A 13,129-nucleotide genomic window follows, 5' to 3' on the forward strand; every position below is an offset into this window, starting at 1 on the left:
GACGACTTCACCGATTTCAATGATCTTGACATATGTTGTCAACCCAAACAGCACCAAGTAGACTGTTACGGTGGAAGCACATAAAATTGCAGGAGCACATAACCATAAGCATAAGAAAATTGATTGGTTCATTTTCTTATGCATATATTTGTGGACCAATCAATTTCCTTATGCTTATGGTTATGCGCCTATGCAATTTTATGTGCTTTCACCTTTAGTTAATTGTCAGTCGGCAGAAAAAGTCTAAAGTCGACTTCAAAGTCAGACTGAATGTCAACTTAGGGCCGCTTCGACCAAACTCCGATTAACTCAATCGTTGATTAAAGGGTTGCCAACATGAAAAAATAATTCAGTGTGACCAATTGTATTTCTGACGATATACTGTATTTCTACAATTATATTGGTTTCTCTCTGTATATTGTTAGAAATACAATTGGTCACACTGAATTATTTTGTCATGTTGGCAACCCTTTAATCAACGATTGAATTAATCGGAGTTTGGTCGAAGCGGCCCTTAGGCCTAGTTCCACAATCCAGTTAACCCAAGTTTAAGTGGCAAATGGACCAATCAGGACCCAGTTTAACGTATTAACTCGGGTTAACTCGAGTTGTGAAACCGGCCTTTAGGGTGGGGTCCCATGGATCGTATTACGATACGCGCGTATCGAGCGTATTGAAAATCTGACCAATCGCAGACGTTCCGCTGTTTGTGATACGGGAAAGTTACGTCTGCGATTGGTCAGATTTTCAATACGCCCGATACGCGCGTATCGTAATACGCTCTATGGGACCCCACCCTTAGGGTGCAGTCCCATGGAGCGTATCGCGCGTATCGCGGATTGCGCGTATTGAAAATCTGACCAATCGCAGACGTTCCGCTGTTTTTGATACGCAAAAATTTCGTTTCTATGGTCCCATGGAGCGGAATTAGCATAAGCGGAACAGTGGTTCGCAAGACTGTTCAGTTGAAGGAAATAACGAAAATCGTTTCGTGATTGGCTATCCGCCTGATCCGCTTACGCTAATTCCGCACCATAGGATCATAGAAACGAAACTTTTGCGTATCAAAAACAACGGAACGTCTGCAATTGGTCAGATTTTCAATACGCGCAATCCGCGATACGTGCGATACGCTCCATGGGACTGCACCCTTAAAGTCAACTAACAGCTGACAAATGACTCGACTATAGGCCCAGTTCCACAACTTACTTTAACCGAAGTTTAACTCGTTAAAGGAAGATTTAGGCCGGCGTCCCATGGAGCGGAAATATTCAGTGGAACGGAAAGTGCGGAGCCAGGGCGACCAATCACAGCCATTCCGTTTTTTTTGCGGTGCTTTTTCTATGGCTGTGATTGGCTGCGTTGGCTCCGCGCATTCCGTTCCGCTGAATATTTCCGCTCCATGGGACTTTAGCCTTACATTGCGTCCAATGTCCGATGTATGACGTCCGATTGGATACAGTGGGCTTTGGATGCAATGTAAATCCTCCTTTAACAAGCTAAACTTCGGTTAAAGTAGAGGTCTAAATATCAGAGAAACGCCAAACTACCCCCACCATGCCGCCGCGCAGCCATCTTAGATCCTACACGCACGTGATGTTATAGTGGTAGTGACGGTGTTTCAGTATTAGTCCATGTAAATCGCATGAACGTAAACAGAGTTCGGAGCATGATTGTCAAATCAATTAGACTGCGTACTTGAAGTAAGTATATATATTCTTCATATATCTGTACCGATTTTACATCACTGTATATAAAAAATATAAATTATCCAATCTTTCGAACTCTTAAAATTGAGATATTTGCTGTTTGTTTGAAGTTATGTCTACACCACTTGTAATGTTATTTAATAATTTTCCTCTGTGCAGGAGAAAAGAGCAAGTTGTTTGACTATCAAATCATCTTACCGATTCATTTCTGAACATAGGTACATAAGGTACATAGGTACATAGGTACATAGGTACATAGGTACATAGGAACATAAGGTTAGTTTACCTTAGTATTCCCCATAGACTTAGGGCCTCCGCACAAAGTGTTCCGTATCGCATTATGTTACGTTAAGTATAGATCGTAAATTTAACTCCGTACGTAAAATTAAACTTCAGTCAACGCACAGAAGAAATCGTAACGTAAAGACATGTCTTTATGTTACGATTTCTTCTGTGCGTTGACTGAAGTTTAATTTTACGTACGGAGTTAAATTTACGATCTATACTTAACGTAACGTAATGCGATAAGGAACACCTTGTGCGGAAGCCCTTATACTAATAGACTGCGCAACCCAACGGCCGCGCTGTCGTCGGGACCAGAGAGAGAGAGCATGAGCGGTCGGGGCTCTGTCCTTGTCTAACGGTGCGAGTGGTGGGGATGACGATATCTCCTCCGAGTGAGGGAAGTCTATGCGTCATCCCCACCACTCGCACCGTTAGACAAGGACAGAGCCCCGACCGCTCATGCTCTCTCTCTCTGGTCCCGACGACAGCGCGGCCGTTGGGTTGCGCAGTCTATTAATATAAGTCTATGGTATTCCCTAGGTTTACTCCCACTTTGTCACCGTAGCCGCCATCTTAAGAACGGATAGCTCACCACCAATCAGAAGGAGGCACGAGTTGGCGCCTCTCTGATATTTAGACCTCTAGGTTAAAGTAAGTTGTGGAACTGGGCCATAATCGACTGTCAGTCTAATAAGTCGACTTAGAAGTCAACTTTATGGCGATTATAAGTCAATTTTCAGTCAATTTAACATCATGTCCATTAACTACTAAATTTTTATTTTAATGTCATTTCTCAAAAACTTGATCGACTTAATTTCCATACGGAAAATAATTGGTATTAGATATCCACTAGATATTCTTCATAGGCTTAGGCCCAATTCCACAACTCACTTTAACCGAAGTTTAACTCGTTAAAGGAGGATTTACATTGCGTCCAATGTCCGATGTATGACGTCCGATTGGATACAGTGGGTTTTGGGAGCAATGGCCGCATTTAGCGGACTCAACCGCTAAGTAGCAATCGAACATGATTGATTTCTACTTTCAGGTCCGTCCAATCAGCGTCGAATTACATCGGAAAATCTAGTAATGTTGCCCAACTGTTGAGTCTGCTGAATGCGGCCAATGTAAATCCTCCTTTAACGACCTAAACTTCGGTTAGAATAAGTTGTGGAACTAGGCCTAAGGGCCGCTTCGACCAAACTTAATCGTTGATTAAAGGGTTGCCAACATGACAAAATAATTCAGTGTGACCAATTGTATTTCTGACGATATACTGTATTTCTACAATTATATTGGCTTCTCTCTGTATATTGTTAGAAGTACAATTGGTCACACTGAATTATTTTGTCATGTTGGCAACCCTTTAATCAACGATTAAGTTTGGTCAAAACGGCCCTTAGGACCTCCGCACAAGGTGTTCCGTAACGCATTACGTTAAGTATTGATCGTAAACTTAAACTTCAGTCAACGCACAGAAAAAATCATAACGTAAAGACAGTACTCTGGTGAAGATTAAACGCTTCTCGAAGTGTCAAAGAAGCGTAAACGAACAGAATAAACGCTTCTTAGAAGCTTCGTTGACTTCCCATTAACTCTTCGCGATTTTAAATCTTCGTGCATATTTCTCGAACGCTCCATAAAGTGTATACGAAGCATTCCGTTACGCTTCCCTTACGCTTTAATATTTCATGTTTTCTTTTACGTTCCCCAAATGCTCCATAAAATGTGAACGAAGCAATCCGATACGCTTCCCACACACTTCAATGATTGACATTTTAGGACCTCTTCATTTACACTTCCTAAACGCTCCATAAAATGTAAACGAAGCACTCCAATACGCTTCTCGTACATTCAATGATTGACATTTTAGAAACTCTTCATTTACACTTCCTAAACGCTCCATAAAATGTGAACGAAGGACTCCAATACGCTTCCTATACACTTCAATGATTGATTGACTTAGAAACTCTTCATCCACATTTCTTCAACGTTTAAACACTGCACAAAACATGTATGAAATACTTTCCATACACTTTAACAATTTAAAGAAATATTTTTAAGGACGTCAAAGTTTCGCGCGAGCACGCAAGGATCTGTTAGTTCGTTCGTTTACCGCTACGCGCGCTATCTTTCTCGTATTTAAGTTTAGTTATGAGAATTATATAAAGAGTTTACAAAGAGTAACAAATAAGATTAAAGATATACTTCAATTTAATTTCTGATCTCGATGTAGGAGCTTCAGATATTAAATTGATTTTTATAAGTCGGACAAGTAAATGTCTGGCGAATAAACGAAAATAATCCATTTATTACCTATTTAAAATGTAAAGTGCAATATTAACGGTACAGTATAAATATAGTAGAGTATAAACATTTCATTCGTATTCGCCAATAAGTTTGATGACATTTCATTTACGTTCTTTAAAAATTATATTAGATATTTCCCCTGGCGAAAATAATTATCGAAGCGTAAGTCGAATGTAAGGAAAGAGTAACAGAAGTGTAAACAAAGCTTCTAGGAGGCGTAAATTGAAACAACGAAACGTAAACGAAGTGTTAACGCTTCATTTACGTTTCGTTGTTTCAATTTACGCCTCCTAGAAGCTTCGTTTACACTTCTGTTACTCTTTCCTTACATTCGACTTACGCTCCGATATTTATTTTCGCCAGGGTCATTCATGTTTGTCGGAGAGTTCGATAACGTTTCGTTTACGTTCCTTAAGGAGTTTGATGATGCTCCGTTTAAATTTGAAAGATATTTCGTTCACGCTTGTCGGAGAGTTTGATGATGCTTCGTTAACGCTTTTCTAACACTTAATAGCCGCTTTCTTTACGTTCCGATGTTTCAATTTACGCTTTTTAATAGCTTCGTTTACGCTTCCGTCACTTTTCCGTTACATTAGATTTACTCTCCAATTCATGCTTTGTTAACGCTCGGTTTACATTTTATTTTCGCCAGAGTAGAACTGATTAGAAATATCATTGGCTGCGTTCAGCAGGAAAAGCTGCTTTGCAACTGTTGTAAAATTCGTGAATCTGATTGGTGTATGCTCTTAGATTCAGTCAAAATTAAGAGCATACACCAATCAGGCTCACGAATTTTACAACAGTTGCAAAGCAGCTTTTTCTGCTGAACGCAACCATTATATATAAGGTAAGTATATGACATTTTGTATAAAACAAGGGACTTATAAATATTTCTTATATATAAGAAATATTTATAATTTACGTACGGAGTTAAGTTTACGATCAATACTTAACGTAACGTAATGCGTTACGGAACACCTTGTGCGGAGGCTCTTATGGCCATCACACATGAAATTCCATAAGCACGTAAGACGTAAACGTAAGGAAATCGGCCAATCACGGTCAAGTATTAGCCCCTCCAAGGGGTCAAAACTCGACCGTGATAGGTCGATTTCCTTATCCTTATGTCTTACGTAGTTATGGAATTTCATGTGCGAAAGCCTTTAGGCCCAGTTCCACAACTTATTCTAACCGAAGTTAAAGTCACTAGATATACAAAGTACCGCAATCATTCGCCATTTTGGCTCCAATAAGCGGTTCATTCAAATTATATATTTACGTGACCCCTTAATGATAATGTATTTTTGACAATTAATTTCAGTCATTTTTTGCATTTTTTGTTGTTATTTTCGCTTTTTGGGATGCGAAATAAACGAAAACCTTTTTCGCTTTGATTTCTATAGCCTTTTACGCAACAACCTAGTCACGAATGCTTCTCAGATTTCACATACAGGTTAGAAAATTGCACTTAAAGTGTACATACATACGTAACAAAAGTGTGCACTTATACTTTTTGGCGTCATTTTGGCTCCAAATCCTTATACATTGAGTCTTATGGATTGCGGTACTTTGTATATCTAGTGACTTTAACCGAAGTTTAACTCGTTAAAGGAGGATTTACATTGCGTCCCAAATCCATTGTATCCAATCGGACGTCATACATCGGACATTCTACGTAATGTAAATCCTCCTTTAACGAGTTAAACTTCGGTTAAAGTAAGTTGTGGAACTGGGTCTTGGGCCTAGTTCCACAATCCAGTTAACCCGAGTTTAAGTGGCGAATGGACCAATCAGGACCCAGTTTAACGTATTAAACTCGGGTTAACTTGAGTTGTGAAACCGGCCCTTAGGCCCAGTTCCACAACTCGAGTTAACCCGAGTTTAATATGTTAAACTGAGTCCTGATTGGTCCATTCGCCACTTAAACTCGGGTTAACTGGATTGTGGAACTGGGCCTTAGGCCTAGTTCCACAACTAATTCTAACCGAAAATTAGCTCGTTAAAGGAGGATTTACATTACGCCCAAAGCCCACTGTATCCAATCGGACGTCATGCATCAGACATTGGACGCAATATAAATCTTCCTTTAACGAGTTAAACTTCGGTTAAAGTAAGGGCCTGAGCAGAATGGCTGCCTTAAGATTTTAAGACTATGTTTTATGCCTTAGGTCTTTGTCTTAGGTAACGCACAATACTGTGTGTTATGTTCGAGTCTTATGTATACGCGAACGTTTGTATGAAATAAACATTCGCGTATACATAAGACTCGAGACATAACACACAGTATTGTGCGTTACCTAAGACAAAAACTTAAGGCATAAAACATAGTTTTAAAATTATAAGGCACCCATTATGCTCAGGCCCTAAGTTGTGGAACTGGGCCTTAGGGCCGCTTCGACCAAATTCTGATTAACTCAGGACCGCTTCGACCAAACTCCGATTAATTCAATCGTTGATTAAAGGGTTGCCAACATGACAAAATAATTCAGTGTGACCAATTGTATTTCTAACAATATACAGAGAGAAGCCAATATAATTGTAGAAATACAGTATATCGTCAGAAATACAATTGGTCATACTGAATTATTTTGTCATGTTGGCAACCCTTTAATCAACGATTGAGTTAATCGGAGTTTGGTCGAAGCGGCCCTCAATCGTTGATTAAAGGGTTGCCAACATGACAAAATAATTCAGTGTGACTAATTGTATTTCTAACAAGATACAGAGAGAAGCCAATATAATTGTAAAAATACAGTATATCGTCAGAAATACAATTGGTCACACTGAATTAGTTTGTCATATTGGCAACCCTTTAATCAACGATTGAGTTAATCCATTGAACTATAAAACTAACTGGAATGAGCGCTCCTTTGTTACGAGCCGAGCCTGCCTGTGCGACGAAGGCCATCGCTATTTGGAATCGCTTTCTCTGTTACACTAACATGCTATAGTATATTTCTCCTATAGTTTCATGATGTACTATCTGTGCTCATACCTTAGTCAGTATATGTTTGAACAATGAATATACAAAAAATATTATTGTAATGAAATGGATTATTTAAGGATATATAATGACGACAATAAACGAAATAAAATAATGCTTTATTTTGCTAAATTTTTGGTGAAAAAATTCTGTACGCCACTTTAATGAGCAGACGTATATTTTTAGATAAAGTAATACATGAAAAAGAGAAACGGCAATACCAAATAGATACTGTCTCCCTCGGCTCGAGGTCACCGGGCAATAACAAAGGCAGCGCTCGTTCCAGTTAGTTCTATAGTTCAATGAGTTAATCGGAGTTTGGTCGAAGCGGTCCCTTAGGGCCGGTTTCACAACTCGAGTTAACCAGAGTCTAATACGTTAAACTGGGTCCTGATTGGTCCATTCGCCACTTAAACTCGGGTTAACTGGATTGTGGAACTAGGCCTTAAAGATTTCCACGAATATACCCATACAGCATGGAATATGCTATGAATGTGCTATAAACATTCTATGAACATTCTAATATTCCACGGGTCATTCAGAATATTCTATAGAAATTTTATGAATATTCCATGGAATTTTGTTTATTTGAAATATCCATAGAATATTCTACAAATATTCTAATAAATGTAGTATATTTAAAAAATGAATGTAATGTTCTATAAATAATCCGACAAATATAGAATATTTAGAATATTCATAGAACATTCTGTAAATATTCTTAAAATATTCATAATATGTGCTACCCTGGGGAAAATCAAACGCTTCTCGAAGTGTCAAAGAAGCGTAAACGAACAGAATAAACGCTTCTTAGAAGCTTCATTGACTTCCCATTAACTCTTCGCGATTTTAAATCTTCATGCATATTTCTCGAACGCTCCATAAAGCGTGTACGAAGCATTCCGTTATGCATCCCTTACGCTTTAATATTTCATGTTTTCCTTTACGTTTCCCAAACGCTCCATAAAATGTGAACGAAGCACTCCAATACGCTTCCCACACACTTCAATGATTGACATTTTAGGAACTCTTCATTTACACTTCCTAAACGCTCCATAAAATTTAAACGAAGCATTCCAATACGCTTCATATACACTTCAATGATTGATTGACTTAGAAACTCTTCATCCACATTTCTTCAACGCTTAAACACAGCACAAAACATGTATGAAATATTTTCCTTACACTTTAACAATTTAAAGAAATATTTTTAAGGACGTCAAAGTTTCGCGCGAGCACGCAAGGATCTGTTAAGTTGTTCGTTTACCGTTACGCGACGTGCGATGCGCTATCTTTCTCGTATTTAAGTTTAGTTATGAAAATTATATAAAGTTTACAAAGAGTAACAAATAAGATTAAAGATATACTTCAATTTAATTTCTGATCTCGATGCAGGAGCTTCAGATATTAAATTGATTTTATAAGTCGGACAAGTAAAGGTCTGGCGAATAAACGAAAATAATCCATTTATTACCTATTTAAAATGTAAAGTGCAATATTAACGGTACAGTATAAATATAGTAGAGTATAAACATTTCATTCGTATTCGCCAATAAGTTTGATGACATTTCATTTACGTTCTTTAAAAATTATATTAGATATTTCCCTGGCGAAAATAAATATCGGAGCGTAAGTCGAATGTAAGGAAAGAGTAACAGAAGTGTAAACGAAGCTTCTAGGAGGCGTAAATTGAAACAACGAAACGTAAATGAAGCGTTAACACTTCATTTACGTTTCGTTGTTTCAATTTACGCCTCCTAGAAGCTTCGTTTACACTTCTGTTACTCTTTCCTTACATTCGACTTACGCTCCGATAATTATTTTCGCCAGGGTTCATTCATGTTTATCGGAGAGTTCGATAACGTTTACGTTCCTTAGGCCCAGTTTCACAACTTACTTTAACCGAAGTTTAACTCGTTAAAGGAAGATTTACATTGCGTCCCAAACCCATTGTATCCAATCAAATGTCATACATCGGATATTGAACGTAATGTAAATCCTCCTTTAACGAGCTAAACTTCGGTTAGAATAAGTTGTGGAACTGGGCCTTAAGGAGTTTGATGACGCTCCGTTTGAATTTGAAGGATATTTCGTTCACGCTTGTCGGAGAGTTTGATGACGCTTCGTTAACGCTTTTCTAACACTTAATAGCCGCTTTCTTTACGTTCCGATTTTTCAATTTACGCCTTTTAATAGCTTCGTTTACGCTTCTGTCACTTTTCCGTTACATTAGATTTACTCTCCAATTCATGCTTTGTTAACGCTCGGTTTACATTTTATTTTCGCCAGGGTATGAATATTCTGAGAAACTTTTTTAGAACTTACTATGAATATTTCGCTAATATTCTATCAACATTCCGATGAACATGAAATATTCAGAATATTCATAGAATATTTTTTAGATATTAGTAGAATATTCTTGGAATATTCTATAAACATTTTAGGAAAAATATTGAAAATGTTCTGATTATTCTAGGAATATTTGAAGAATATTCTTGAAACATTCTATAAATATTTTGGAAAACATTAATAAAAACTCACTACTGTTCGCGCATGCGCAAAAATTCCCTATCTATGTATGCTCTGCGCAGCACTGTTTCCGTTCGCGCTTGTGTGCGTACGTTACCGGGGCCGGAATCTGGCATCTTTACGTCTAGCCTAGAATTGCAAGTCCGAACATGTTCGTTGTGATCCCGTTACAACAAATTTATTTCCTTCTTGGGAAGCTTGCAACCGGAAGGCTATACCAGCCTGACCAGACGCCCGAGAGGAAGCACCGCCCGGACTCTGCCGTTGAAGGACAGTACGGACCCGATGATGCGATTGGAGGGCAGCCCAAGCCAACGATAATCCGAAAGAGTTATAGACAGGATTGTCTGAAAATAAAAGAAAAAGACTTTTATAATATAAGTTTTTTGCGAATGCGCGTGAACCAATGTAAACGTGTATGTAAATATATATTTTATGTAAAACATGCGAGTCATTGGAGCGTGCGAGTCATTGGATAATTACTTGCGGCAAAAGTTACATCTGCACTCGAAATTACAGAAAGTGCACTAAACTGCACTCTAAAGTGCAAATATTAAATTTCATTAAAAAACACGTAAATACATTCAATATGTATATTGCAAGCGATTCCGCATCAATCGCAGAAAGTTTAAGTAAAAAGTGCACAAAAGTGCACAAAGTGCACAAAAGTGCAAATGACACAAATTATTATATTCTCTTTGAAATGCATGCAAATAAATCCGATATGCATTCCTCGAGCGATTCCGCATCAATTGCGAAAAGTTCTGATGTAAAGTGCACAAAAGTGCACAAAAGTGCACTGAAAAGTGCAAACGACAAAAGTCGTTTATTTTGCGTCCGTAATACGGAAATTTATGTTATTTTAGTTTTGAACCAATTCCTCGGAAATTAAAGAGGAAAGTGCACGAAGTGTACAAAGTGCACAGACCGGGTGTAAATACCCGAAAAAATTATTTTATGTTCAGAATATGTAAGGAAGCGTTTTATATGTATTCCAAGCGTTTTTAGTTTGATTTTATTAATATTTTAGAAAAGGTGCACAAAGCGCAAGAAGTGCACCACGCGTTTAGGTAGCGAGTGCATAGCGCCGCTAAGAGATGACGCTGGCGTTGACACGCCCACCGAAGAGTGGGGAGACTATAAGAGCGAGCGCAGAGAGCGTTCCGGGCTTTTTCCCGGATGAAACACCAAGCTGAAAAGTTCGAGAAATTTAAGTCCGTCGTGCAATTAAAGTAATTAGCAATAGTGCGTAATTTACTAGCGAGACGTTAAATATTATAATCAGCTTTACCGGCGTAGCGTTGAGTGCGTGCGTTCGAAAAGTGATTGTAAAAATAAACATTAAATATATTCATTTATAATAAATATATTTTATTTATATTTTAACAAAGTGAATATAATTTATTTTCCACGCGTGCGTGGAGACATTCCGAATTCTTGTTTTCTGACAGTCGTGCTCTGAGCTTCTCGAAAGAAATCCTGACATTTCTCGTGGGTATCCAGTGTCCAGTAGTGATCCAGCGGCGACCTGCAAAAAGAGAGAGAAGGGTTGTAAAAAATCTTTATTTCGAAATTTTCCTTCGGCGTGGCATGAGGTATCCAGCATCCGAGGGGATCCAGAATCCGGAAGGGTGACAGCGGGTATCCAGCGGCGACCTGAAACAAAGGAAAAGAAAATATTAAAGATAGCGAGAGCGAAACGACGCAGTTCGATAGGTCGAAACAGGTTCGGGCGGCCATCTTGATCATAGCGGCAATCACGCAACAGAAACGTGAGAGCTGCGCAGTAGCGACAGGGAAACGAAATACATGCGCAGTTACGTCCAGTGGGACGAGTGACTGGAAAACTACCCAGCGGAGCTCAACCTGGGGATCCGGTCAGCAACCACAAGCAGTGGTTATCAACTTGGGGATCCGATTGAAGGAAGGACAGCCCGAGGAACATTTTCCTTGCTTATTGGAGGGTTAAATAAGCTGGCAACCGTAAAGTGTGATAAGGTAGGAACCTCATTTACTCAAAAGTTTAACTAATTCTCTCCATCGTCCGATCACAGTTATATGTCGCGCGTACGCCGGGAAATAGAGACACGATCTGCTAGTAGGATTCCACGAAGTCCGATTTTCCTGTTTCCCTCGGGTGCAGTAATTTCTCGCGATTAATATCGTGACTTATACTCGTCTTTTTTGGTGACCGTGATAGGACTCTCTATCGTTAGATTGCGAAACGCGAAACGCGAACGCGAGTGGAAGTGACCATAAACCGTTCGAAAAAACGTCTTGCGAAAGCGTTTAAGTGGGGAGTTTGTCGTGAATCAGCCATAAAGGTGAAAACGCGTGAACATGACGGATAAGAGAGATAACGCAGCGGAAATATTCGCGACCGACGGCGCGAGACCGCGCGTAATGCGATCATCAACCAGAAAAGCGGAAGCGGTGGTAACACGATCGCAAACCACAAAAACGGGCAAACCGGCGGAAGATAAATCCGATACCGCGAGTCCGAATAAAAACGACATGATGTACGAAATTTTGTGCAAGCTCAAGCGCAATATGGAAGCATCGTCGGCTGTTATGAACGAGTTTCAGAAACAATTAGAAAAATCGTTCGAACAAAATATTGAGATAAGTCGCAGACTAGATACGTTAGAGGCGCGAAAAAAGGAAGCGTAGCGTGACGAATGTCGATCCGATGCCGGCTTGGCGGAGGGCAAATCAACGGAGGGCGATAATGTTTCCACGTCTCATACGGTCCGAGTGGGGGAGAACGCGACACTCAATGCCAGATTACCGAGAGGTGGCTGGTTAAAAAACCCTTTTGAGGAAATACGTTTCTTCGGAAGGACCGACAAGCAGAATCCGATGAAGTTTTTGCGGCGATTCGAACGCACGGCCGAATACGAGGGCGTGGGGAAAATCGACCAGCTTCAATTCTTCGGGAGATGTTTGAGGGGCACGGCGTCGACATGGTTCGATGTTAGCGAGCCGGAAAGCATGCAGGAAGCGCGAGAAATGTTCATTAAGCACTTTTGGGGCGATGAACATCAAGCGAGATTCCGCGAAGACGTATATACCGGCAGATATAACGCGGCATCCGGCGAAAGTATGTCCGAATACGCGTTAAATTTAATAAAACAGGCGAAAATGTTAGATCCGCCGATAAGAGATCACGAAGTGATCAGATGTGTCAAAAGACATTTTGGTCCAGGAATATCGCGCGAAGTGCGACCGACAATCGTTAAAAATCTCGAAGATTTTGTCACAATACTTGACGAAATCGAGCTAGAACGCGAGCGAAATAAAAAATTCGACGCGA

At 39.5% G+C, this 13,129-nt stretch overlaps 1 long non-coding RNA gene across 1 annotated transcript; it reads left to right on the plus strand.

Annotated features, from left to right (window-relative positions):
• Positions 1–1,572: 1,572 nt before the first annotated feature.
• LOC145964244 (uncharacterized) lies at positions 1,573–11,144 on the plus strand. The gene is made up of 3 exons (XR_014436384.1): positions 1,573–1,703; positions 1,869–1,936; positions 10,014–11,144. It is a non-coding gene; the product is annotated as an uncharacterized LOC145964244 (long non-coding RNA).
• Positions 11,145–13,129: the final 1,985 nt, after the last annotated feature.

This window comes from Camponotus vicinus, unplaced genomic scaffold (assembly GCF_025532165.1).
Source record: "Camponotus vicinus isolate PSW18456_S1 unplaced genomic scaffold, iyCamVici1.0 SCAF_13, whole genome shotgun sequence".
Classification (NCBI taxonomy): Eukaryota; Metazoa; Arthropoda; class Insecta; order Hymenoptera; family Formicidae; genus Camponotus; species Camponotus vicinus.